The sequence below is a fragment of the Manacus vitellinus genome, unplaced genomic scaffold, assembly GCF_001715985.3.
Source record: "Manacus vitellinus isolate BGI_N305 unplaced genomic scaffold, ASM171598v3 scaffold_33_pilon, whole genome shotgun sequence".
NCBI classification, from domain to species: domain Eukaryota; kingdom Metazoa; phylum Chordata; class Aves; order Passeriformes; family Pipridae; genus Manacus; species Manacus vitellinus.
Window position 1 is genome coordinate 4,102,885 of NW_021940478.1, and position 26,978 is coordinate 4,129,862.

Below are 26,978 nucleotides of genomic sequence, written 5' to 3' on the forward strand. Positions count from 1 at the left end.
ATTTGAGGAATTCCAAGAATACCAAGCGTCATAGGACTACAGGGTAAGACTGTTTGCAGAACCCTCCTGTTTCTCTTGTTTCTTTTTCACCTTATTCTTCCATAAACTTTGGTGGAACTCTGTTATTCTGGATATTTTGTCCATCTAACATGAGAATATGTTGCAAATTACAGTTGTGATTCCTACATCTTAAGGCTCTTGTGCTGTAATTTGCTGTAGCAGCAACCACACCTAAGAACAGAAGTTTGTTTGGGGCCTGTAAAAGGGAGTGACTCACATTTTCATCAAGTCTAGAAGCCACATAGAAAACGCTGTTCATTTCCAATTCAGCATTATCTTGTCTTCTCAGTCCATTCTCATGGAAGTAAAGTATACTGGGAATAGGGTTATTTTCTTCTTTCAAAAAATTGTTCTTCTAGACTTTGAGGTGTTGAGCTGTAAGGACCTGTGAGTGTCAGTTGTTACATTGACCTCCATCAACATTATCTGCAAACCTGAATAAGTTTCTTCCAAATTCCAGCTCAGGACTTTGGAGACAATAAAAAAGTGCTTCTGAAACAGTTCATCCAAGGTTCTTTAACGCCTTGTGCAAATTCAAGAACAAAGTCTCGAGAGATTAATCAGTGCAACACATATACTAAAGCAGCACAATTCACAAGGATATCACTTGAAGATTTGTAACCTTCATTTAAGGTATCACAAATTATGCAAATTTAGCAGCTGCTGTTAGTAAATACTATGCAATCTCACTTAAATTCTCCCTAAAATACATCGACACAAGTCCCAGCTATTTTATTTGAGCCAGGTCTGTGTTGTGGTGAAGATTAGCCTTCTAACTGAACATCCCAGATATCATCCACCTGTCCAACTGGCAAATGTTTTGGTTGGTGGGTGTTTTTCCAGAAGTCAAACATTTTAAGTTAATGTAATGTTATACTTTCACACTGTAAATTCCTTCCATGGGGAAACTATTATTCCTTTGAAATAATACGTGCAAAGGTAACATCTAAAATGAGTTTCATATTTTACAGTCACATTTACTTACTTTATGTGGAGACTATACAGCCATGTTTACCTACTTTGTGCTTTGTGTAGACGTAAGACTGGAGGAAGACACTGAATAAAGAAAACAATGGTGACATTTTAATGCCAGCTGTTATGCTGTGTGATAGTGCTAACTCCAGTTGGAAAATGCAGCACTTACCCTATGTCGAGTCAAATGTAAAACTGAAAGCTTTATAAATGTCAAAATTTTAAATTTAAAACTACAAGGCAGCCTAGTGTCTGTCTGCACACTAATATGTGTGTATGACAGTGTGGGAGAGGGGGCAACATATGTGCAAAGAGGGGTTTGAAAACAGAAATCTCAAATTCTGTAAGGAAGACCACTTTCCTATTTAAAACATGCTTCCCTCCGTCCTCCTGTGTTACTGAAATGTATTCTATTTTCTGCCCTAAATATATTAATTTTGTTATTTTGAATGAATGAGTAAATGAATGAATGAACTGAATTAATATATCCCATCACAGTATGAGATTTTCTAGGTTAATTGACCCAGGATCTTTTAGGCTCCCCTTGCAAGAGAAGCTCTCTACTCTAGTGATCATCAGTGTGGCTCTTCTCTGCTCCCATTCCAAGTTGTGCTTATGTAGTGTTTTACAAACAGTGACTGCATTTAACAACACTTCAGTTAGATCATCTCCATCGAGGGAAAAGAGCAGGAGGAGAGTGGGAATAACTAATTCAACCTCATAGCTCATATCAGTGTCCTCTGACTGAAGACTTCACAGTAGTGGTAAGTAGGCTTGCTAGCAGTGAACTCAGGTTTAACATTCAGCAGAAATATACCTGACATTCAATACATCTTCCTCGAACATGATGGACCTGTATTATATGCAGTATTCCAGGTGATATATTAGGAGTGCCTGCTCCAATGACATTAATACTTCCATATTTCTTTGTGAAATACCTTGCCTGAAAAATCCTAGGATTGCTTTTGACATTTTCATGGCTACTTCACGGAGATGGTTCATAGTAATCTTATAATTGACTAATACACCTAGATCTTGCTCTTCCTCTGACATTTCCAACTAATGACTTTCCACGTAAAGGAGAAAATTCTTGTTATTAATCCTCAAATGCATGACCTTGCACTTTGCTATGAAATCTCATTCCATTTCCTTGTTTCAGTCCTCAAGGTCTTTTTTTTTTTGGTAAGAGCAAGATTCTGATCTTTTCCTGCACTGACAGTACATTTACATTACATAATCAACAGAATTATCAGGCTGAATTTAGTACCAAGGTCCTCAATGAGAATTTTTAAGTCAGACCTAAGACCAACCTTTCAGAAGGTTTCTTTGTAACTGTCTTTGAACCCATATACCACTTTTTAATGTCAGCTATTGTTGTCTTTCATTTATTTTGTCCCCTTCCTAAGTTAAATAGATTTTCCTAGTCTCACAAATCCTTATCAAAGAAATATCCTTGATTTTTTTCAAAGAAAGATGTCAGACAAATGTCACAACCTACATGTGCTCAAACCATGTTTGCTTTTTGTTCCGCTTGTCATTTACTGATTCTTTCTTTCAACATTTGTTCTGTAGTTCTGGGTACTCAATAAAGAAGTTTTTAAAATCCAAGATCATTTCTCTAACCTTTCTAAAACATTCCCACAACATAAAATATCATTCACAGTGTATTTTTTTCTCTAAAAATAGTCTTAGTCAGTTTTGCACAATTGGGTGTTAAAAAACATGTGGACCCAAACCATCTTGCAGATTATTTGCAGCAAAGGCTACTTTTGTGCAAAAGTCGGGCTGGCTGAATGCTAGTATCATCTTTTAAGGTAAAAACCCAACAACTTTGCTCAGGTAGTTGTGGTATCTTGTGAGTACTTGAAGGTGGGCTGAGCAAACTGCTTTGCTCCTGACCCCAGAGTGAGTAACTGAATAGTTCCCTTTACTTAAGATATTTAGGACAAAAACCCCCATTTTTCAGATCTCACAACATGAAATCATATTAAAATTCAACAAGATTTTTGGTTCCTTTAAGATTCTTGGATGTTCTTGATAGCTCCATTTATTATGCATACAGTTCCTATGTATGCCCAAAGGGAACGTTTTTATGGCAATTAGATTCTTGACCACTCACGTCTTTATCTTACAGTCAAAGGAAAAGGAAACTCTGGCCTTAGTCTTATCACATAGAGGTAAATTTAATTGGTCCTTAGATGATACTGCACTAATCAAGATGAAGTGGAACTTGTTTGCACTGCAGTTCATCTGGAATCATGGTATTTGTGTGAAGTGAACCTGAAAACCTAGGTGAAATGTACAGGTTGTGAACTCTAGCTAGCAAGCTCTGAATCATTAAAATAACATCATTTGAAGGCATATATCACATTAAGTTATACTATGCAGGGAACTAAACTACAGTGCTGTTTCTTAGAAATGTCTGTATGCTGTGTGTCCTTTGGTGGAAAAAAAAAACCTCTGTATTCTTTAACAAACTGTTTTTGTCATAAATAATAACATCAATTTACAATAAAATTCTGAAGAAACAGCATTTGTAAAATGTAATTAGACAGTAACAGCTATTAAAAATATTCAGTCCAACACATATATGACATCAGCCAGTGGGGAGAGAAAAAAAAAACCACACAAAAACCCCAAAACCTATATTTCTTCAGAAATTAGGCAACTATACCGTTTTAGAACTTGAATAGGCTCTAGTAGAGACAGAGTTTCTGAGTAGAATAAGAAAGACCCAAATTATCCCTAATTGTGGTTTGATATGTAAGTCATTTAAATACCTAAGCCACTCTTATGGCGTAATATGCCTGTTTATGTAGATAATATATTCTTTCTCTAATAACTGCAGTGATATTTCTTAAACATAAGCTTTTTTAACACGAAATACAATGGAAGAGAGCATATTTCATTACTGTTTTATTTTAAAATGTTAAGAAAAAATAAATAACTATATTCATGGAGCACTTACGTTATATCAAAGTACATCCTGAACAGGCTTTCTATTGAATATATAATTTAAATATTTTGTTATTTATTTATTACTGTTGGCTATGAGGCTTTTGTTAAACATCTCAGAAATAAAAACGTACGATTCCCCCTCGCTTCCCCTCCCCATCTGCCCCAAGGCATCTAGAGTTTTTTTCAGTCAGCTATTAGGATTATGAAGAATGACTAAGAAAATTAATTAAAAATTCAATATACACAAAGGGTTGTAATTTACAGCCCATCAGGTTAAAAGTATTTCTCTTAGTTCATAACATGTTCCACATGTGTTAAAATTCAAGAAAATTAGTCTCAGTCCTATATATTATATTTCATTTTTTCATTAAAAAGTTACTTAAATGCTTTCATTAAGTGGAACATTTATTTAGATATTAAGGGAAATTATTTCTAATATGCAAATGATCTATTTGACACCAAAAGGGGAAAGAGGCAGTAACAATTTTAATTAAAAATTCAATCCTTACAGGATTTGCCCTCGTCAACTTAGAAATATTGCACAGACGCTTTATTAAATTGCAAAGTATCTGGTTAAAAGCTATTCACAATGTTATGTGACAAATCATCCCTCTCCACACTAGATCCAGTTCCTACGAAAGTCAGCGGCAAAACTCTGACTCTAGAAGGTAATACATTTGATGTATGATATCACAATAGTTTCCTCAATAGCATGAAATGGTGTGTTCTGGGCTTGTTTTAGATATGTCTAGATGGATGTGCAAGGAAAGAAGAGGAATGTGACATACACAGATATATCTGTTGTCCTCTGTGCCAAACTCTCATTGTCCCTACCAAGGGAGAGTATATACATGACACATATGCTTTTTTCCCCTCTCCAGAGCAGGGAGATGGAGGTGAAAGGTGGAGCAGCTGAAGCACTTGCATTATTTTCTTTTTATGTTGTAGTGTGGTTGTTTTGCCTGTCTTGTCTTACGGAAAGGATAATACTTTCTTACTGGGAAAATCCATCAGCAGCATAATGACTTGGAGTTAGGAGAGGAAGTGGACACAAACTGAAGAAGCTGTGGGGACATTTGGAAGCATTTGAGTTTGCAGAGTCAGAATACAATTAATGGCTGAGGCAGGAAGGGATCTCTGTTCCCTCTTGTGTTCAAATATGGCAAAGACATTTCAGCTCAGGGTGAGTACCATGTGGTTCAGACTTAAAAAAGCTGCTTCTCTCCCTTCTTCTGTCATTGACCTTGGGGCGTGGTCTTATGTAACTACTTTCATCTCTGAGTGTTGATTTTTTTCCTTTCTTTTTTTCTTAGCCTTTATCTCCCTCTCCATTTGAACTGTAAGGTTTAGGAGAAGTAGTGTCTCATGACAGGTGTAGTTACACTGCACAATGAAACTCACTTATTATCTAGGACCTATATAAGGAGCTGTAATATCAATAATTAATAATCATGAACAGTGCCTGGTTACTGATTCATTAAAACTAAAATTTATCCTAATTTTAACTAGATCCTGAGATCCCTGTAGACAGGCCATACAAACCTACTTACAACCCTGCCAACCATTTGACTAGTTCATATTATCATTGGACTTAATCTTTCCAGAACTAAATGACCTCGTGCACATCAGCAAAGGAAATAGATTGACATTAGCAAAAACTAGGGCAGTGTGAGCTGTACCTGAGCTGGTAAAATATCATCTTAGGAATTCTTAATTCCTATAGCAGTTTGTAATGTGGCATAAATCGCATAAAATTGTGACAGAACATGGAAGCAATTCTCATTTTTGTACTTTGAAGGGATGAACCTTTTTTTCTATACTCAAGCAGCCTAAATATATAATGTTAATGTTTCTTTTTGTCTAAACTTCTTAGGAGTAAACCTAAGAGCTAAGAAACAGTGGAACAGAGAAAGAATGTGGATATCTGAATCAGACCATCTGACTGATCCTCCAGCTCTTGACTTGGGGAAAACTAATTTAATTTTTTACCAATTCAAATAGTTTGCCAATTCAGCTCGCAGGGCTGTTTCTCACCCCGTTCCCCTCCCTCAGCCCCGGCTGCCGGGCAGCGTTTTGCCCTCCCTTGCCGAGGCTTTCCCCGGGGCTTTTACCCACCTGCCCTTGGCTGAGGGGCTCAGCCCTGCCCTGAGCTGGGGCCGCTGGAGCCACTGGAACTGGCGGTGTCCGGGTGGGACACCCCGGCACAATCCCCAGTGCTGCCGCCACCGCCGGGACACCTGCACTCGATATAAAGTAAGACTCAGAAAAAGGTGCAAATCAATTGTCTGACAGCGTACTTTGGATAAGAACCCCAAATTTCAGAAAATTGTATTTAATGACAAAACTCATTGAGGTTTTGGAGGTATGGGCTTTGTCTTTTTTCCTTTCTTTTACTGGAGGCTGTTATTAAAATACAAGTCCCTTTCCTTTCGACTGCTTTTTATTTGATCTTGCTCTGTGGACGGTTTTAACATTGGGAAGGTCTTTTTATCTCAACCCAAGGAAAGGGCAACATGAAAAAGTATGTGTTTGTTCCTTTGAGCAAAGCCTGTGCTATCGGGAGCTCTGCCTTTTGGGAGATAACCCTGTCTTTGCTTCTTAAACTCCATCTGAAGGGACAATGTAGAAGCCTGTGGTTTTACATGAGTTCAGCTTGTGCAGGCAGGGAGTATTCCGTCAGAGAGATGCCTGTATGCCTCGTTGGTACTGAGGTAGCGGAGTTGAAGAACCAGTAACTATCTGAAACAAATGTGTGTATTTTGTTTTAGCTATTAAACTTGTCCTGTCCTGTCAGAAGGAGTCCTGAAGTGGCTGGTATTGTTTTCCTCAAGAGTGTAGCATATAAGCAAAGCATAAAACACACACAGAAAATAAAAGTAAAGAACAGAAAAAAAAAAAAGAAAACATAACAAAAGTGCCAAACATAGAGCATGATTCCCCACTGTGCCATATTTTTGGGCAATAATTTACATTGATGCACTTGGGATTTAATTTTCAGGAGCTCAAAGCAACTGGTTCTCTAAGTAAATATCTGTAGACACCCTTTGTCTGACAATTTTTGAAAACAGAGTCAAAAGAGAGCAAAATAATAAGCTTAAATACTGTACATTTACTTTGTAATAGCTTTCTCTAGTTTCAAGTGCTATATGCAATACAAATCAGAGATCATTAAGGCTTTTAATAATTTAGTGCTTTGGTGCTTAATATGTACTAATTGAGACTGAGGAAATGGTTGGCATTACTTACCATTCTTTTTCTTTATAATTTTGTAAAATTACACCATGTAGAAGGCTTCTAAATTTACTAAAAGTCCTGAGTTTCCTAAAATTCAGATCAGAAGTAAAAGAACACTGGTTTAGATAAAAATGACCTCCAGCAGTTAATAGAAATATGATCATTTTATATTCCAGTATCCAAACATATATCTTAGTATTTCTACTATTTTCCTACTTATAGTCTAACTGAAACAAACAAGCAGTACCAAAACTTCTTTTTACTCCTTTAATATTTCTTTGGATAAATTGGATCTCCTAAAAGAAAAAAATAAAATTTGTGGCTTTTGTTCCTCACATAAACACTACTGAAATTCTGAGCATTTAGAGATCTTTATGCTAGTGCTTATTAGAGCTGGTCAGGCATTTGATAAATGTTTAAGAAGAAAACTAGAAATAGTAAAAAGTAACTGTCAGCGCAGTACAGCCATTTAGCTGTTGCTGTTGTTGTTCAGTCTTTTTGTAGCTTCAGTTTCAGCGTTTCAAAATGCATTTTCATTATGAACTGGAATGAAAAGACAGGATTTGGAAAAATCTGTTAAAAGTTCAGAGATACATTTGCTGAAGGCATGAAGAATTTTAATTTGTGTCAAGCTTAAACCTTATTTATTTATACAGCATTGTATATTAATGTAATAAACTTTTATTAGAATAAAAGTTAAATTGTAAGTAATTTAAATTGTGGATTTAACACATGCACTAATCAAATAAAAAAATGATAATTATTAATTTGGAGTTTTTCCTACAAAATATTTAATCAAGATGATGATCAAAAAAATCACATCAATGTGATAAATCTTCGGTGTTCAACTCTTCAAGAATATCTCAAGCTGCAGAAGCACACAAGCAGCACTTGAGGATGAGAATGGCTTCGCCTGTGGGAAGCACCTTGCTTCATATTATTGAAGCAACAGTGGAAAATTAATGTCGTTCTCAACAGTAGCCCAGTCAGCAACATGTGCTCTAAATGAAATAGAAGGAAGAAAGAAGTGTATGCCATGTATCACCCTGACTGCACTTTTGTGTAATGACTCACTTTAACCCCTGTGCTGAAACCAACATACATGAAATCTACCACAACTGAAATGGACTTTTCTTTCTTTAATACTAAACTATAATTACACTATCTCAGCCTGATATTATAATTACAACAACTCAACTCCCTCAGGAAAACCCATTCATTTTGACTTCAAAATGAAGTTCAATGGAGTTAACTTCAACAATGATCAAGAAGGGAATGAGAGAAAACTGAAAGGAAATTTCAATGTCACAGGGGTGAGTAAGGGAGGTTAAGGTTTATTCTGCTGTCAAAAAATAGCTAACAATTTTGCATGCTTAGGAGTACCTAACCAGTAAATCTGTTGGGTTTTAAGGCTTTTTTTCCAGTGTTGTATGGTTTCAAACATATTGTCATTCCAGTCATGGATGATCGTTATAAGGCACCAAACAATGAGAAAGAAAGGTATATCTGCACAGTCCTCTGCATGCTGATACACGTAGTCTGGGGCTTTCCAATGCAGCTGAATGTGAGTCAGCTCAAAATCCAAAGTCATAAGCCATTTTTAGAAAGATGTAGCTTGTTTAGCCAGGCTGCTTCTCCCCAAATACTGTGTGCTTTTAGCGTCTCTAGACAACTTGCTTACTCTGCCTTTTCTGAGAGCAGGACATTGGGGATGACTGGGGAAAAGGCAGGAGAAATCAGAGCACTCTAAACTTTCTTTGTTCTTTAGCATTTTTCTTAAGACTGTGCCTCTTAGGGGAATATGCAAGAAGAGGGAAATATTGTGCACTACTTTTCCTTTGCTTCTCATGTTCTTGGAACACTCTGAAAGAAATTGTTCCTCCCTAATGGCTCCAGCAGAGGCAAGATGGCTATATCCTACCCTTAGACAGATTGTGACTCTGAATCTAGCCCATACTGGACAGTTTTGGAGATTTTAACAGACAGATGCAGACTTTGAAAAAAATACTACCTGCAGGGGCCAAAACTCATAAGGTGTTACAGGTTTAAACTACTTAACTTTAAGGAACAGTGATAGTTTTCCACATTTGAGAAAAGACTTAGGATTTGTAGCTACCTTAGTAGAGCACATGAAATCAGTTTTCCTGAGTAATGTTAAGTGGATGCGAACCAAGAAATGCAATGTTTATTTTCTTCCTAAATGATTGCAACATTAAGCACTAGGGATAGCTTCCTCACCTCCAATGGCTCCTGGCAGTTATACAGAGTCTGCATAGAGGTATTGCATTATGCTGTCTTTTCCAGCTGTAATGTCAAGCCCTTCCACCTACTCAAAGTTATCTGTATACTGAACTCATGCCAGACAAAAAAGAACACACAGAAAGGTAGTTGAAAGCCATGTTTGATTCCTCTTCCTCAGGCAGTGCTTCTGTCGTGCCAAAAGAGGTACAATAGGATTAATGCTGTTACCACCACTGTAAGCGACCTTCAGCTGAGGCACCACAATGAAAAAAACAACTGTTCTGTCAAAAAAGTGAACACCTAAAATGGTATTTCAATTTTCCTCATTTCTGCTAATAGTCATGAATTTTGAGGTATGTTAATATTGTTTAATGTAATCTAAAATAATAAATCTGTATAATCAAACACCATATTTCCATGACATTAGATTGTCTGGTTGTGCTTTTATCACTAGCAACAACGTTTCACTCCCATAGAGAATGTAAGTGAAAAGTTTGAAAGGCCGTGCCATTTTTATGTTATTTTCTAGATTATTTTGGAGCCAAACATAGGAACACATCTGTTTCTGGGTGATAAACATATTTTTTCCCTTCTGGCTATGCCAATTCTTTAATCAGGTGACTCTTTCACATCATGTTTCTTACTTCTTGTTAGTCTAATGGGGACGGAATTATTTTTTAATACAATTTTAATAAAGTTAATTCTTTTAATAAAATACGATACAATATTTCTGTAATAGACAAGTTTACGATCGTCTGTGTCTCAATATTTATTTCTCCCTCAAGTTTCTTTTCACAAAGAAATATAGTATCTTGTTGACCTTCACTATCATTCAGGTTTTTATTTTGTCTTCTGCACATTTACTTCTGACATTTGTTCTGCTTAGTACCTTTGCTGTTCTTTCTGTTTTCTTTGTTCTCTTTCTGCCCCCTCTATATGCTTATGGCTTTACTGATCTGGAAAAATGCTCATCTGCAACATTCCTAAAGCTTATACTGACGCTACAATTCCTCTTACTTTAAGATTTTAGGAGTTTAAAAAATTTTAGGAGGGATTTGCATATACATTTTTAAAACAATTTTTTCAGATCTCTTTTTGCCATGTTCCCATTAAAAGCCATTCTTCTGTTTCTTGGATCTTGGGTTTTTTTGGGGGGGCGTTGACCTCGCTACATAGCTGCTTTCAGTTGCTTTCTGTATCTCACATAGCTATTCTCAAGAATTCTAAACTTTCCTGCCATTATACTGAATCCTAAAAATAGCATTCTGTAATTTCACTGCCTTGGACAAAAATATTAAATTATTTGAAATTATCATGTATTAAGGGCAAAGGATCATAAGCTGCTGTGCTAGATAGAAAGTTAGTACCATGGTAAAATAATGTTTGACAATAGATGATGTGTTTGTTCATTAATAATGATCTTCCTATTACCTTCTTGTAGAGGTCTGGGGGACTAGGTAAGAACATTTGTGCTCATGCATGTATATATAGAAGAGGTATACTGAGTATACCCATATATATAAAAAAAAAACAAAACCAAAAAACCTGTGAGGCATGGTAAGCAATGTCCCTAAGGTTTTTCCTGTCCTGGGTCCATAGAATATCAGTCTGATTAACTGCTGTGCCCTAATGAAGACACAGGCATCCTGCAATCCAAGAGAAGACTGTACCAACACTTTGTCTTGTTCAGCACAGTGCCTCCCTCTCTGTCGTGAAATGCTGCATGGCTTCAGTAAATCATGGACGTGGGTATATTTGCCTTGTGGAATGCAATCTTTTCTTTGATGTTATATACAAAATAAAGTGTGCTGACTACCTACATTAGGTAAGGACTATATACAGCTGTGTAAATTAAAACTGGTTGTGATGGAGAGGAAACTGTGCAGGAGCAAGAAGCTTTCCCTGTGCCTTTGTTGGGGTTACAGATTGCCCTGCACTAGAATAAAGCAGTGTCTTTCAAATTCAGGAAGATTTATTCCAGTTTAAGTAATGTTATTACACTATCAAAAGTATTTTTATCACTTATGCAAAATTTTTGATTCCCTAGCATACTCCTTTTATTATCCCAAGACCTTGCCGCGCATTTTCCAACATTATTTTAAAGTGGATTGACTCCTTCTTAAAGAATAGAGTAAAATTCTCGGTGTTATAAAAGCACTGGACATTGAAGTTTTATATTTATCCTTGGGCTTACTAGAGATGGCAGGGAGGTTGAGAACATCTCTATCCTACCCATGATTCAAACCTGATCTACAGGGATTGTCTTTTCTTTTTGAGAGAGAGATAATTCAGTCTGCAGAATTGAGCTTGACAGAAAATTTTTTGTCGATTATGTATGAAGCTTTGAGATATACTATTGTATCAACTAGGGAGCATGGATAAAAACTGCAAAATTCAATTGCTTTAAGGATCTTTAATACCTCAAAATTGGACTGGATATTTTTCTATTGAAAGTCTAAAACTTCATCCAACAAGGCAGTTTGACTCACATCTGTATTACAAATGATTTACTATCATAAAAGTAAATAAGTTTACTTTCATGAAAGACCAGAGATCAAGCACTCTGCTTACTTCTGGGGTTGTAAGTCACTTCTTCCAGCAGGACTGTGATTATTTGGTGGAGTTTTTCAACTTTTTGATTTTAGTTATTGCAGAAGACCTCAGCAATCATTCAAGTTTTTAGTTTACAGCCCTAGAGACATGTAGAATACAATCATATAATCATAGAATGTTAAGGGTTGGAAGGTACCTTAAAGATCATCTAGTCCCCACACCTGCCACGTGCAGGGACACTTCCCGCTAGATCAGGTTGCTCAAGGCCTTATCCAACTGGCCCTTAACAGTGCCAGGGTTGGGGTATCCACCACCTCCCTGGGCAACCTGTTTCAGTATCTCACCACACTCACAATAAAGACTTTCTTTCTAATGTCTAAGGTAAATTTTCCCTCTTTCAATTTGTATCCATAAATCTTTGTCCTTGATCCAGAGCTTCTGACAAAGAGTTCCTCTCTGGCTTCCCTGTAGGCCCCCTTCAGATACTGGAAGGTTGTTGCAGGCTGAACAGCACCAACTTTTTCAACCTGTCTTTGTAGGGGAGATGTTCCAGTCCTCTTATCAACTTTGTGACCCTCCTCTGGACTTTCTCCAACAGTTCCACGTCCTTCTTATTTTGGGAGCACCAGAACTGTACACAGTACTCCAGGTGGGGTCTCACAAGAGCAGAGTAGAGGGGTAGAATCACCTTCTTGACCTGCTGGCCACATTCCTTTTGATGCAGTCCAGATACCATTTGGCTTTCTGGGCTGCGAGCACACACTGCTGGCTTATGTTGAGTTTTTTGTCAACCACCACCCTCAAGTCTTTCTCCACAGGGCTGGTCTCAGTCACTTCGCCACCCAACCTGTAGGTGTGCCTGAGATTGCCCTGATGCAGGTGTAGGACCTTGCACTTCTCTTCGTTGAACTTCATGAGGTTTGCATTGGCCCATCTCTCAAGACTGTCAAGGTCTCTGTGGATGGCAGTCACAGACATAGTGGAAATGGGAGCAAATACCGATTCTTTGATATGATTTTTTTGGAGCCCATGCATTCCTGTGTTCCTGCTGTAGCAATGCGCAGGGACTGCATTTTCCTACATTAACTTTTTTTGAAAAGTGGATGGTTCCTAATATTATTTTCCCCCTCAGTAATATTTTAAGATAAAGAGCAAACTGAATATGGATGTCTTTTCTGGGTAGGAAGTTATAGAAGAAATAACTTCTCTCTGTCTATGATCAAAGTACTGGGAAAAGTACAACCAAACAAAGGGCATGAAAGTCTCTGTATGTTTTGAGCTTCTAAATCAATCATGCACAGATAGTCATAAACAGCAGATTAAAGTAAATGACTAACAAAAAGCAAGTTAAACTCTGACCTTTCATACAAAACTTTCCTAACATGCAAGGACTCAGACTGAGTCAGGAGCTAAACTGGTATAGTCCAAGGATATGCTTTGTAGTCCTGTCTTCTTTAATTACTGCAATGTCAGTTCAATGGTTCTGTGAATAAAGAAAGCTTTTTTTTTTCTTTTTTTCCCAAGCTAACTAGCATATCATCTTCCTTGGCCTGTTTACCCTCAGCAAAGAAAAACATGTTGGAGACTTCAGGCATGAAGTGCATGACATTTTGATGCTTTGATCTGACTGCTGTACACACAAGTGGTTAGGGCAGAAGTAAAACGTCTGGAGCATTCTAGCAAAACAATGTCTGTTGTGCCTGAAAATATATGTCTTTTTGTGTAGATGATCATAGGCAGGCACATGTGCATATTATCTTCAATATCTTTTCTTTTTCTTTTATTTTTCACGTCTTACATATGTTTTGGGTCACTATCTGTGGAGTCACATCCCCTTATTTGATCCATTGCCCCTCTCAGATTATCATTGGCCTGAGTTTTAAAATATATATATGGACTTTTAAAGTAACTCAAGACTAGTTCATGAATTTTCTCCTTTTTATACAATTTCTATGGGTTTGTCCGCTGATGCATTGTTTAAACAGAATCCTGTATGAAAGTTTCTGTGTAGAAAGTTAACAATAAAGAGAGAAAGGATAATAAGCTTTCAGTCTATTGTACACTAAGGGTAAGAAAACAGTAAGTGATATTCACCCCTCCACAGCCACCCCTGGGCCTCTGCCTGCAACTGTGAACTAAGGAAGTTCATAGTTGAAAGTCTTCCTAAAAACTGTAAAAAAGTGTAGCATCTAGACAGGTTAAAGTCATGATACATCAACAGTTTTTCAGCTGCACTGCCCAGCATTTGATAGGTGGTCAGTATGAAATTCACAAAGAGACTTTAAACTGTATTGCACATGTTTAAACTAAGTTTAGAAAGGAGTCCAAGATAAAATATTAGATTAAATCCTACTGTGCAAATCAGGATAATCTAATTAATAGTTAATGATGATCTAAAGCCTTTAACGCTGTCAGTTTATTTCTCTTTAGATAAAACACAGCTCTCATCTCTGAAATAAGTATTAGGCTTTTATAACCTTATACTTGGTTACTGAAGAGACACTGCAATGCATTAGTATCTATTAATAATATTGTCAGCATCATGATCAATAATCAAATAATTTATGTAGGTGACTATATTTGTGAAGAATTTAACACACAGTGTGCATCTACACCCACACAGGTTATCACAATGTGATACTTTTTATTAGAATATATTTTGGGTTGAATTGAGACTTTTATACTCAAATAACATCAGAGTGGATGCCCTAAGTCTTTATATATGTGTTAAACTTAAATATAAAAGTGAAGTAAAATGAAAACGTTATAGCCCTGGAAAAAGTAAGATAGAATTGGAATTGTATGAATAAAGAATAAGAACAGTTCTTTATCTGTTTACAGGTATATTCTAAAATTCAAAGAGCAAAATATTGTGTTCCATCTGAAATATAATGATCATGTGCAAAATTGAAGAACAAAATCAATTACCATGCTGATTTGCACAAATTAACAGAGTTACCAGTTTAAGGAACTGGCCATTATTAATACATCTTTCTAATTGCCTCCTTTAAATTTGACAGTTGGACAGCAGTTACCTCAAAAGAGCCTTTTGCACTTGGCTGCTGTTTTCCACTTAGTAAACATTTACATATTGATTATGTTTACTTTCTCCTGTTCCTAAGATGGTAAGTCTAATACCCTAAAATGGACAGGCATGTTTCTCACAGTCAGCATTATTATTTACAAGATTTTGTGAAAGTATAAACAGTGATGTTGTGTTTCCTTTAGTAACAAATGACTTATGCTGGGACATTTTAATAGCTTTGTATTACTTTCTGACATGAGATCCATTAAGATGTCACAGCTGCAACTGAGTGCTTATAATCTCTTTCACCTCAATTTGTGTTTTGGGGATGGGAAGGATATTGGATCAGGCGCACTCCCAGGGTATAGGATGAATTTGTTATTATTGGCACATACATGGAAGACATTTCATTCACTGCTTGATCTTCAGTCTACTGAGGTCACTAGAAGAACTTCTATTGACTCAAGTGGTGCTGGATCAACCTCTCAGAGAGCTGATAAATGTTATCTAGTTCTCGTCAACAGTAAGAAAAGGAAAGTCAGTGTGAGCTACAAAAACTGCACTACTTTTGTCTGAAAAGAAAATATCTCCTTCCAACTTGTTTAAAGCAGGGAAAGTTTCAGCAACCAACAATAATTAGAAAATAATGACAAAGAAATCCTTTTTCTTAACTGCACTTTTGTCCTAGTTTCTCCTCTTGCAGTTTCTTATTGAATATTTTTTGCTGCCTCTTTTCTTTGTCACATGCCAGGCTCTTCAGCTAACTTTCAGGCTCCTAAACATGCCATTCAGTATTTTTTCACCCTTCACAAAAGAGTTTACTCACCTACCACCTCGCCACCTCTTCACAGAGTTTTTGGGGTTTTTTTTTTGCTATGACCTCTGTCCCATCTGCTTCTACTGCTAGTTTTGTGTTAAATTGTCTGTCCTTTCTTTGTCAGTGGTCGCATCAGGTCTCAGGAGTGAAATGTCTTTAGAACACTGAATTTTTCAAATAATTTTGTAAGTAACTTAAAAGCCCTGCAGCTTCCACTCCCTGCTAAATCATTTCCCCAAACTATTACCAGACAGTAACAGGCAGCACCCTTTTTTAGAAATCTGATGTAAAAGAGCTTTCAAGAAACTAAAAATATTAAGAACAAATTCCTTCTTGTCTCTACCAAAATAAATAGGCTTTTGGTTCTGTGATTATGTATCAGATTTAGCACTGTAAATATTAGCTATGAAAGTGAATTAGCTCGTCTACTCCTATTACACTTTAGTTTACAGTAAAACATTCTTATGTCTTCTGTTTAGTCTAATCTAACTTCCCATGAAAACTTGAGTTGTATCCTTAACCTGAGGGAATTCTTTCCAGTCTGCAAGAGTTGTTTTGTCTTTCAGTATCTACTGAAAACTTTTAATGAATGTTAGAGACCTGTAACTTGAGATTACTATGCATAACAAGTGAATCCGCAGTATTTATTGGTGGTGTCCTAGGAATTAATTTGGTATGCACAGATAACTGTCCCCAAGTTAACTTGGAGGGTGATCAAGAGATAACCCAGTGCCATTGGTTTGGGGTTCTTGAAGCCATGGGCCATTTGCTTACAAAGAAAAATATCAAGACTTAAAAGCATACAATTACAAGATCAGCATGCAAATTCTGTTAAATCTCACAGCATGTAAAGGTTACCAAGGTGCATATTACAATTTTCTATGAACGTGCACACACGCAAACACAGAGGCAGAGGTAGATATATATGTTCATTTTAAAGGACTTTCCTGTACACTAGCAAAAAGGGGAGAAGAGGTAAATCTCCTTCTGTATCACAGCCTGAAATGTTCTGCACTGCTTGTCATCACAAAATGGCAACTGGACTGCATGCTGAGCTGGTTTACGTAACTTTGGATGCTCCATTAACAAACAGAAGTGTGTAACAGTGAGTCCAATTGCTCAAATATTGTGCTGTTGTGATGCTGGAACACTTCATAGTCATTGATTTCTCTGTCTTCAGCAAGTATTAATATCTGAAGAAGGTTGCCTAGCTACAGAAAAATTAAGTTGACGCTCAGTACCAGCTGTGTACCTTGGCCCATGCAGGAACCTTGGTTCCCACAGGATTAATACTGGGAAGCTGTCAGAGTACATTGCTGTTCCCTTTCAGTCTTGACAGGTAGGCTTTCCTTTCCACTTTCAAAACCAAGGTACAGGGATACAGAGGTTGAGATATGGGGAACTGCATGTGTGGGCTCCCATTTCAGATACAAATTTACATATAATTCTTGGGGATTCAAACCAGATGACACAAGGTATGTTGAGTATGGTGGGAAATTGGATGGGTCTCAATTACACAGCTAACCTTCCTACTTCACTGGTAGTCATTGTCTGTAATGTTCTAATAACAGAAAATAGTTTAATGTTAAGACACATTCACAATTGGAGTAGACTTAAGTTTTCTGTTACATTATCATTTTAAGTTAAAGTGCAGAGAAATTCCTACAGAAGAAATACCAAGTTTATCAACTTCTCTGTCATGAGAATAGGAACATGGAGCTACCTGTAGATGCAGCAGCAAGAAATTTTTTTCTTTTCTGAGATTTGAATCTTTATTTGAGATTTTAAGATATCTTTACATGGGTTTAGTGTTCATGAAATAGAAGAAATGGCAATGTTCGAAAGTTTCTTGCACAGCTCTGCATGCATATCTCCATCCTGATCTTCAAAAGATGCTCTTGGTCATTTATTAAAGGGAGTCAGCCAACAGCATCAATATTTTGTGACTACTGCAACTAATAGTAAACTGAAACCATCAAACTGATTTTCACTAGCAGAAACTGAATATAGATATCCAGAATGTAACAGCTAATGTGTTTGTCTTCTGTTTAACATCTTTCAGAGTGTGTGTGAACTCTTGCACTTATGCATCTTTCTTTTTGTATATCAGCGTTCATAAACTTCTTTGGAAAGCAGATAAGAAGCAAGATCAGGATAAGCCCTGCTTTGGGTATTGGTGATAGAAACTGATCATGCTGCTAATATGAAGGTATTTAAAGCCTGTGCACCACTGCAGTGCTCATGTTTTCTTCCTCCAAGACGCAGTTGCATGTAGCCTTAGATTATTGGGAATATGAAAATAGCAACCTTAATTTTATGCAGCTAATATTTCAGAAAATATCAAAGCAATTGATATGGTATCGAATGAACTACAGAGTACAGTCTGAGTTACTTTTATCTTTCTATACACATGAGAAATTACCAAAACTATCCCACTACTCTAAGATAAGTCTCCTAAAATGATTCAACAGTACGTGTAGCCATCTTATGAAACTCATTTAACACTGTTGTCCCTGGACAGGAAATGAATTTCAATAAGGTAGATAGAATGAATTAATTTTTAACTGTTGCCATGATACAGGTCTAGCTGCACAGCTGTTGTCCTTTTGTTCTCTGTAAGCGCATCTACTGAGGCACCAATTTTCAGGCTTTTGCCAGTCCTAAACCAGAAATTATCTCAAACACAGTGCATGCATATCTACTGTACTTACTCATATGCAGAGTCCTGTGGTCATCAATGAGTGTAGTGATTAGTAAACTTTTTCTAACCAGACAGTATTTAAGTGAAGAAAGCATAAAGACAAAAATGATTTCAAAGAAAGATACTGCACACAAGACTCTTTAAATTGATGAATCTTTTACAGTGACCTGAAGTGAAACATAATTTTCAAAAAACGTTTAAAAACCTTTGTGATAAAGTCCCCAAGCTTCTGTCTGTTACTCATCTACTTGAGAAAAAAGGAAATGACACTAAATTTCAACAGTACTTTTGTTTCCCTTGTTCTGGGACAATAAGTGGGACAACAGGTGGGTGTGTATGAATGGATGGGTGGACAGATGGATGGATGGATGGATGGATGGATGAATTGCCGGATACAACCTAGAATTCTGAACACTAAGAAAACAGCTTTGTCTGAGTAAGTCAATTTGCTGCCTTACCTCATCACCACTCAAGCATTAGCTTCTGTTTTCTTCTATACTTCTCAAACTAAACCCCCCCCAATAATTTAACCAGCATCTGGTTTTCATAAGTGTTTTAAGTGTACACTTAATTTCATGACAGCTATATTCTTGATGATAGGTTATATTCCTCAACATCTTTTAACTAGATCCCAAAACAGTGTTGGGTTTTTTTCAATATAGGTTATAACCATTGAAATTTTAATAGTATGCTGTACATTATTTGTCTAAAAATCTTATCACTCTTTGAGAATATCTTCATGGCATGTTCTATATAATATGAATAAAGTTGATACCAGTGCACTCACTTCAAAGTACCATTGATTTATTTTTTTTTTAAGATTCCCTGACCCTCAAAGGACTTAGGTATGGGCTTATCTTTCTCCTTTACGACCATGGACTTTCAAGTATGTGGAACTACAACACAGCTACATTTAAGCATGGGAATTTCTGTCTTTGTATTTGGGCCTGGTTTTTAATCTCATCCAGGGCAGAAACTTTGGTCTATTATTCTATAACCTTATGAAAAACCTGATCAGAAGCACGCAAAAAATGATCTAATATTTAGTTAAGTCAGCTTCCATGTGTCTCTTGATTTTTGTGACATTTGGAAATTAGGTTATAAAAGCTATTTACTTGTCATCAAAGATTTGTTTCTTCATGACCTGTCTTATTCTGTTCTATTACTTGGAAAGGAATGCATAACACTGAATTATTTTAGACTGTGATGTTCAAAAGAGCAGGATGAGGGTTTGAATACAAGACTGAGCTGGAAGAGAAGCTGGGCTGAGAAATATAGTGTATTACATGAAAATATTAACACTGCAAAAGCAGAGCAGAGGATTGTAGAATCACAGAACCATTTAGATTGGAAAAAACCTTTAAGGTCATCAGTTCCAACCATTAATGCAACACTGTCAAGTCCATCACTAAGCCAAGTCCCCAAGAGCCATGTGTTTTAATTACCTCCAGGGATGGCGACTCCACCACTTCCCTGGCAACCTGTTCCAGTGCTTGACAATCATTTCAGCGAAGGAATGCTTCCTAACATAAAATCTAAATGTCCCACTGTTCAGCTTGAGGCCTTTTCCTCTCTTCCTATCGCTTATTACCTAGGAGAAGAGACTGATCCTCACCTCACTACAGCCTCCTTTCAGGTAGTTGTAGAGAGCGATAAGGTCTCTCCTCAGCCTTCTTTTCTCCAGGCTAAACAACCCCAGCTCCCTCAGCCTCTCCTCATCAGACTTGTGCTCCAGATGTTTCACCAGCCCCATTGCCCTTCTCTGGACAGGCTCCAGCACCTCAATGTTTCTCTTGCAGCAGGGGGCTCAAAATTGAACACAGGATTTGAGGTGCAGCCTCATCAATGCTGAGTACAGGAGGACTCTAGGACTTCCCTAATCCTGCTGATCCCACTATTTCTGGTACAAACCAGGATACCACCGGCTTTTATAACCACCTGGACATGATGCCAACTCATAATCATCTGGTTGTCAACCAGCACCCCCAGGTCCTTCTCCTCTGTTCAGCTTTCCAGCCACTCTTCCCCCAACCTGTAGCGCTGCATGGAATTGTTGTGACCCAAGTGCAGGACTCAATATTTCACCTTATTGAATTTCATACAATTGCCCTCAGCCCATCAATTCAGCCTGCTCAGACCCCAGTGTAGCCTTCCCACTCTCCAACAGATCAACACTTTCACCCAACTTGGTGTTGTCTGTGAACCGACAGTGTGCACTCGATCCCCTCATCCAGATCATTAGTAAAAATATTAAACAGAACTGGCCCCAGTAATGAGCCCTGGGGAACCCCACTTATGACCAACCACCAGCTGGATTTAACTCCATTTACCACCACTCCCTGGCACAGACATCATTTTTTTTTATCCATTGAAGAGGAGATTAATTCACCATGTGTGGAGCTGAATATAAGGGAAAATATATTTTGTGGGTTTGAATTTTCTGAAAAACATCCACAGAAATCAGGAAGCAGTTGCATAATCCATCAGTCAGTCTGTGTTATCTACCACCACTGTGCCCATCAGAGATTGTGACTTTTATTGTAATTTTAACAGACACCCTGGATTTTCAGCTTTAATCTCATAGTGTTATCCCTTGAAGTCTTCCACTGTTAAGCATTGGTATCAATCATCAATCTTGTTGATAGCTACTAAAACCATAGTACCTTAAAGATTATGACATAGTAGATGTTTCTTTCTAAAACATGCTCTGAATTCTTTTGTTGAGAAGACACAGAGAGAGAGAGACGTGTGTGTGGTATGTGTATATATGCACAAAGAAGTTAAAAAGGACTGAGTCTCTAACTGCTCTTTATGTAGGAGAGACAGAAAAGCAGAAGAGGAGACATTAACAGAGCAGTAGTGTGAGGAAAAAATCTCAGCCCTACTCGGTATTCAGCACTTTTAGGAAAGAGTCTGCACTAGAATTCAGTGGACAATTAGATACAAGTAAATGGAAGGAGTTACTGACTCACATTTGTGGTAATTAAATGACATGAATCTGACAGACTGGCTATTGTGGACGGGAAAAGTTTCTTCTGTGATTCTATGATTTACTCTTTTAGCATATTTGCAGACTGGAGACTGACAGATTTGCTCATTCTTATCCCCACAGAATTTCCATTCAACATTTTAATAATTAGGCTGTGGGTAAAAGGTGAGTGAATGTCATCATTACTGAAAAATAGGCAGACACAAGGGACAGGACTGAAGGCAAAGTTACAACTGTAATACAAGAAGCTTGGACTGAACTTTTCCCAAATTTGTAGCTACTTGGGATGATGCTAATCTTGATTTTTGTAATTAAAACAAAGCAAAAACACACGAGCGTATAAACATGTTTTGTACAATGTAGCTGCTGTGCAAGTACACATAGCCACGAACTGCCTAAGCTTGTGGAAAAGATTAAAATCAAAAGTCATACCAAAAGCAGAGAGGAGCAAGATGAGATTTAGTCCATCTGACTTTGCTCTTCCTCTTATTAGTTCTAGCCAAACTCACATCCATTCCTGAGTCATAGATAGTTGTAGAGCCTGGCTTCGTCCAGTCATCCACTCTGGCAGTGCAGGATCTTTTAATTGTGATCATAAGAAAATTAATTCTTCCTGACTAACCTTTAGGCTATGTGCTCTGCTGAACACAGTAAAACAAAGGGCAGTACTTTTTTGTGAATATGGGTAGCTCTATGCTTTGACAATTGCTACTAATAGCTTTATCATTCTCTAGGATATTTTAAGACCCCTAATTTCTGTTTGCTAATAAAAACCTTCATATATAATATATACTTTTTTTTTGTAATTGTGAAATATTTCAGAAGGAGGTTCTGAGCACTTGCTGTGCTTAGATTTTTTCTTCAGATTTCTTACAAAGTGTAATGCTGAGGCCTGAAGAACTGGCCCTGAGCCAAAGTTGACCTATAGGTAGACCCTCCAACCTAATATTATATTTAGCCTAGTATTGCATTTAGCCATATATGTGCTTATTAACCAAGAGGCTGCATAATCCTTAGTAATGCTTTAAGAATACACATCCATGTTTGTTAGTACAGCATATTATTAATAATTAGTAAGGTTTGTATGTGTTATAAATATGACTTTTCAGCCAAGGCCGTGAAAACAGTAGGCCTCACATGATTGCAGCTGGTTCATATTTGAGATATCAATGTAGCCGTAATTCTGTATCTAGAGACTATTCAAGGCCATGGGGCGTTTGATAATAGTCAGTCCAAACTGACTCCCTTGGTCTCCCTCTGGGCGTTGGCCAGGCCTCAGGGGAAAACCAAGGGGAAAAATAAAGACAGATTGTTTTTCCACACTAATTGAGTGATGTAAGCTGATAGGTTTAACACTATATAAGCTGGGCCCTCTCTCAGCAAAGATGAAGGCTTCCCCTATGGGTGGACACACCACGTAGGATTTCCCAGTTACCGGGAAGAGGTTCTACAGTCCTTCAGTGTGATAGGGGCCTTCCCAGCTGAAGTGCTGTATGAATGATAATAATTACTTAGGGTAGCTGATGATGTAGCTCTTTCTTAATCACTATAAGACTTTGTAGTAATGATTAGATGCATTACTAAGTGTATCCTTTCATAAGCCACTGCTTCTTTTGTAATTCTTTACTGGTTTGCACTATAATAAACTTATACACTTAATCTTTAAAGTTGGTGACTGTGTTCCTTAAACCCATCCTCATTGCCCAAGGTGGGGTGGGGACAAAACAGATTAGCAAAACACAAGTGTCTGATCAAAATGTCTAAATTTTTCTGGAATTTTCACATCATGTAACTCCTCCAAAAATTTTTAGGTGCTAGGAGTATTCGCAAAACTTCTATTTCAGAGAATAGGACTAGCATCAGTCAACGTCTACAGAACCCAAATACATTCATTTGAAAACCACTGCCAATTTATTTGTGCAATAGAAATGTACAACAGCTATAGAATTTTTAAGCTAACCTGTAGATCTTAAAGGATTAATGAAATTTGTCTATAGATTTCAACAGATTTTAAGTATTTATTCTGTCAACATTTTCTGTAGTAACATTTTCTGTAAGGGAAGCATTTTGCAGACCCTAAATTTTAAAATATTGAAGTTCAAAGTTATCCTATCTATTTAAAGTATTAGTATGTATTTTTGTGGGGTTTTTTTGAGGGGGATGAGTGGATGATGGTTTTATTTTATTGCTTCCTGGACTGGATTCAATCAGTTTTAAATGTGATTTACATGGGAGTTTTTTGTTTTGGTTTGGTTTTTTTTTCCTACTTAGTGCTACTTTTGGGATTGATACTGACTGCTTAGATGACTCTGAAGCTAGTTAGAAAATACCTAAATAGATGCATGAATGCATCTTGGGAAGGTGGTATTATGGATGGAGAGCTGTCATCATATCCTTTACAATTACTTTATCATGTGCTTCTGTGGTGTACACCTGTGGCTTGTTGGCAAGGCATTTAATTCAAAGGACTATTGAACACCATGCATTTTCATACAGAATCAGTGCAGAGTTATTTAACACAGGTGTTTCTGTAAAATTGTGAAACATTGGAAGATTCACAGCGTTCGGTAGCCTTCAAAATTACACCCACCACCTGTGTGGTGAAGTAGTTTAGAAATAATACCTCACTGATGTCAATAATAACCTCTGTTGTGTTACAGTTAGGCATCTGCATGCATTTATGTTGAACCATGGTTCAAGCATATGACAATGAAATTTCTCAGGTATTTAAATGTTACCAATATTTCCAAATATTCATTCTCTTAAAGGCACAGTACCTAGATGAGTCTTTCTTTTTTAAACAGGATGTTACCAATCCTCCTGGCTGTGGACTTTGAGAAGTCGAACAAATTTTACCACATTCTAGAAATATTGTATTGTGAAACATTGGGATGACTTTAATTCTCTATAAGAATAAACATTTTGACATGTATATAATTTTAGATTATAAAGGTATCAGCAGTGCTGAGACTGAAGGTGCTCATGTCACTTTTTTTAATGTTTTGGGGGGGGTTGTTTTGTTTTTTTAACATAAAGGTGAGACTCTTTCCATTTCCGTGAAATGTTTATATTTGAAATGCCAACAGGGGTTCTAACCAGCCTGCCAGCTTCACAAAGGGGAAAACAAGTGCTTCCCCTGAGTTCCAGCCAGCACTGCAGAGTGACCAGTTGAACTGGCAGGCAGAATCTGTGAGAAACAGGATCCTGATGTATCATTGCTAGAGTTGGTAGCTCACATCTCACCTGCAGGGCAGTTAGCCACAGGGAACTATGTACTTTTGTAGGTCCTTTGTGGGATGATGGATAGAATTAAAGCTAGAGGCAATTCAGAATTTTAAAGTAAAAAGCAGCTGCAACTCCCAGGATGGACTGAAGTCAACATGCTCCCCAGTACAATGATAAACATCTGCTCAGAGAAACAGAATGGACTGTGGAATGAAGTGAAGATACGTGCCCCCCTCCATTCTAATCCCAGCAGAATGGGAGAATATTGTGGTCCTGAGACCATACAGTACCTGTTTGACAAGAGAGAATCAAGTTGTTCTCCTGCTGAAGCCAACAACCATGTCAAACCCCCTCCTCAGGTGCCAAACCACAACCACCACCACCCCCCATTAAAAGTACCAATCATAAATAAAAGATATTTATGACTAGAGCCACTCAAACTTCATCCAAACATAAAGAAAATAGAATAAAAGTAAATTGGGAATAGGGGAAAAGTGGGAGAAGACCTCCACCGGAACTGCTAGGATCAGTTGACAGGCTGAGTCCATCTTTTCCCCTCCCAGAGGGATGCCTTGGGTGAGAAATATACTCTCTGCATGTTGAATGCTGTTTTTAGAACTGGAGTTTTTGCTTGTGCTTACCCCATAGCATATTAGTAGATTGCTTCGTATTACAGCTTGTACTTGCTTAATATATGTATCAGTAGAATGCTTTAAAACATATTTTTGCAGTGGACACTATTGTTGACAACCCTCGAGCCTTATTAATCTGTCATAAATTGTATTAATAAAAAGTGTTATTCTGTAAACTGTTCAGTGAGTCCTTGCAATCATTGGCAGTGCCTAACACCAGGCGCAGGACCCGCTGAGAGGTCTTGGCTCTGTTGAGCTCCCCCTAACGAGGGAGGTCGAGGTACCCTGCAATCCTGTAAATCAGTTGATGAAGGGTCTCATTGGGAGACTGTTGGGCACCAGGGTCTTGACTCTCCTGGGGATGCCAACAGACAAAATCTAAACTCCCACCTTTCACATGACACCACTGCTTTGTAGAAGGTGCTCCTGGGAAGCTATACCTTGCTTCTGAGTAATGTGATAGATTCAAGTACCCAGCTATTTGGAAACACATTTAACTTGAGTTTTTCCTTGTCTCAGTTATGTAGCTTTTGCTAGGTGTTAACAATGGAAGGGACAGCCTGAATTACGAGTTCCAGTACATACTACTCAGTTACTGGCAATTGTTTTTTTCACTCTTCACAGTATCTGAATGGATTTTGGAGGGAGCAGTAAAACTGACAGCTGATAAACCACATATATTACCACAGTGGTGGTAAGTCATTCAAAGGGAAGTTTGCATGTATATTCTTTTTTAGGAAAGGTTGGGGTTTTTTTGTTGTGATTTTTTTTTTTACTTTTTCTTTTTTACACTTTTTTTTAACCTTAGCCTTATTTTTAGAAATAGCTAAAGTATCCCCAAAACTTTCACCAAAGGTTGAAAGGTTGGAGGTTTGGCAAATTTTATTTTGTTAAGCAACAAGCCATGAGAAATGTCAGGCAATCATAAGAGGTGGTGCTAGCTGATTTGTTCCAGTTTTACTTCTGTTTCATAATTGTGTAAGTATTGATTTCTCTGTAGCTACCCCAGTAGCCAAATTAAATTAGCTGCAATTAAAATGAAAGATGAAAAAAGGAAATCAAAGGACTGTGAAGAGCTAAAATTTAAAAGAGTTGCAAAGAATCTGGTCCAATGTGAGAGCTGATATTTCAAGGACTATCATAGCAAGGATGGCAGAAGGCCAACATGGATCAGAAAGTAACTTCTGGTTGAGCCTAACTAGATAAAGGAAGAACACAAAAGCTGGAAGCAGGGATACAGTAGCTGGTAGGAATACAGAAGCGTTGCCTAAGCATGCAGAGATGGAGCTAGGAAAGCCAAAGCTCAGCTAGCTGGAATTGGAACTTGTGAGGGATGTGAAGGACAGCCAGGAAGGCTTCTATATGCACACTGGCATAAAAGGGAGGTGAAAGAAATGTGGGACAACTTCTTGGTGGAGTTGGAAAGATAGTGACAAATGTTATGGAGAAAGTCAAGGTACCAAATACTATTTTACCTCATTTTTTTCACTGGTTAGATTTGCCCACATGCCTTCTAGGTCCTCAGGCCTGTTAGCAAATCTGTGGGAGAACAGTATTACCAACAATAGAGG

At 37.5% G+C, this 26,978-nt stretch overlaps 1 long non-coding RNA gene across 1 annotated transcript; it reads left to right on the top strand.

The window, feature by feature from the left end:
- Positions 1–1,647: 1,647 nt before the first annotated feature.
- On the top strand, positions 1,648–26,978 carry LOC108640446. Its single transcript, XR_001921181.1, has 3 exons — positions 1,648–1,796; positions 26,032–26,101; positions 26,904–26,978. It is a non-coding gene; the product is annotated as an uncharacterized LOC108640446 (long non-coding RNA).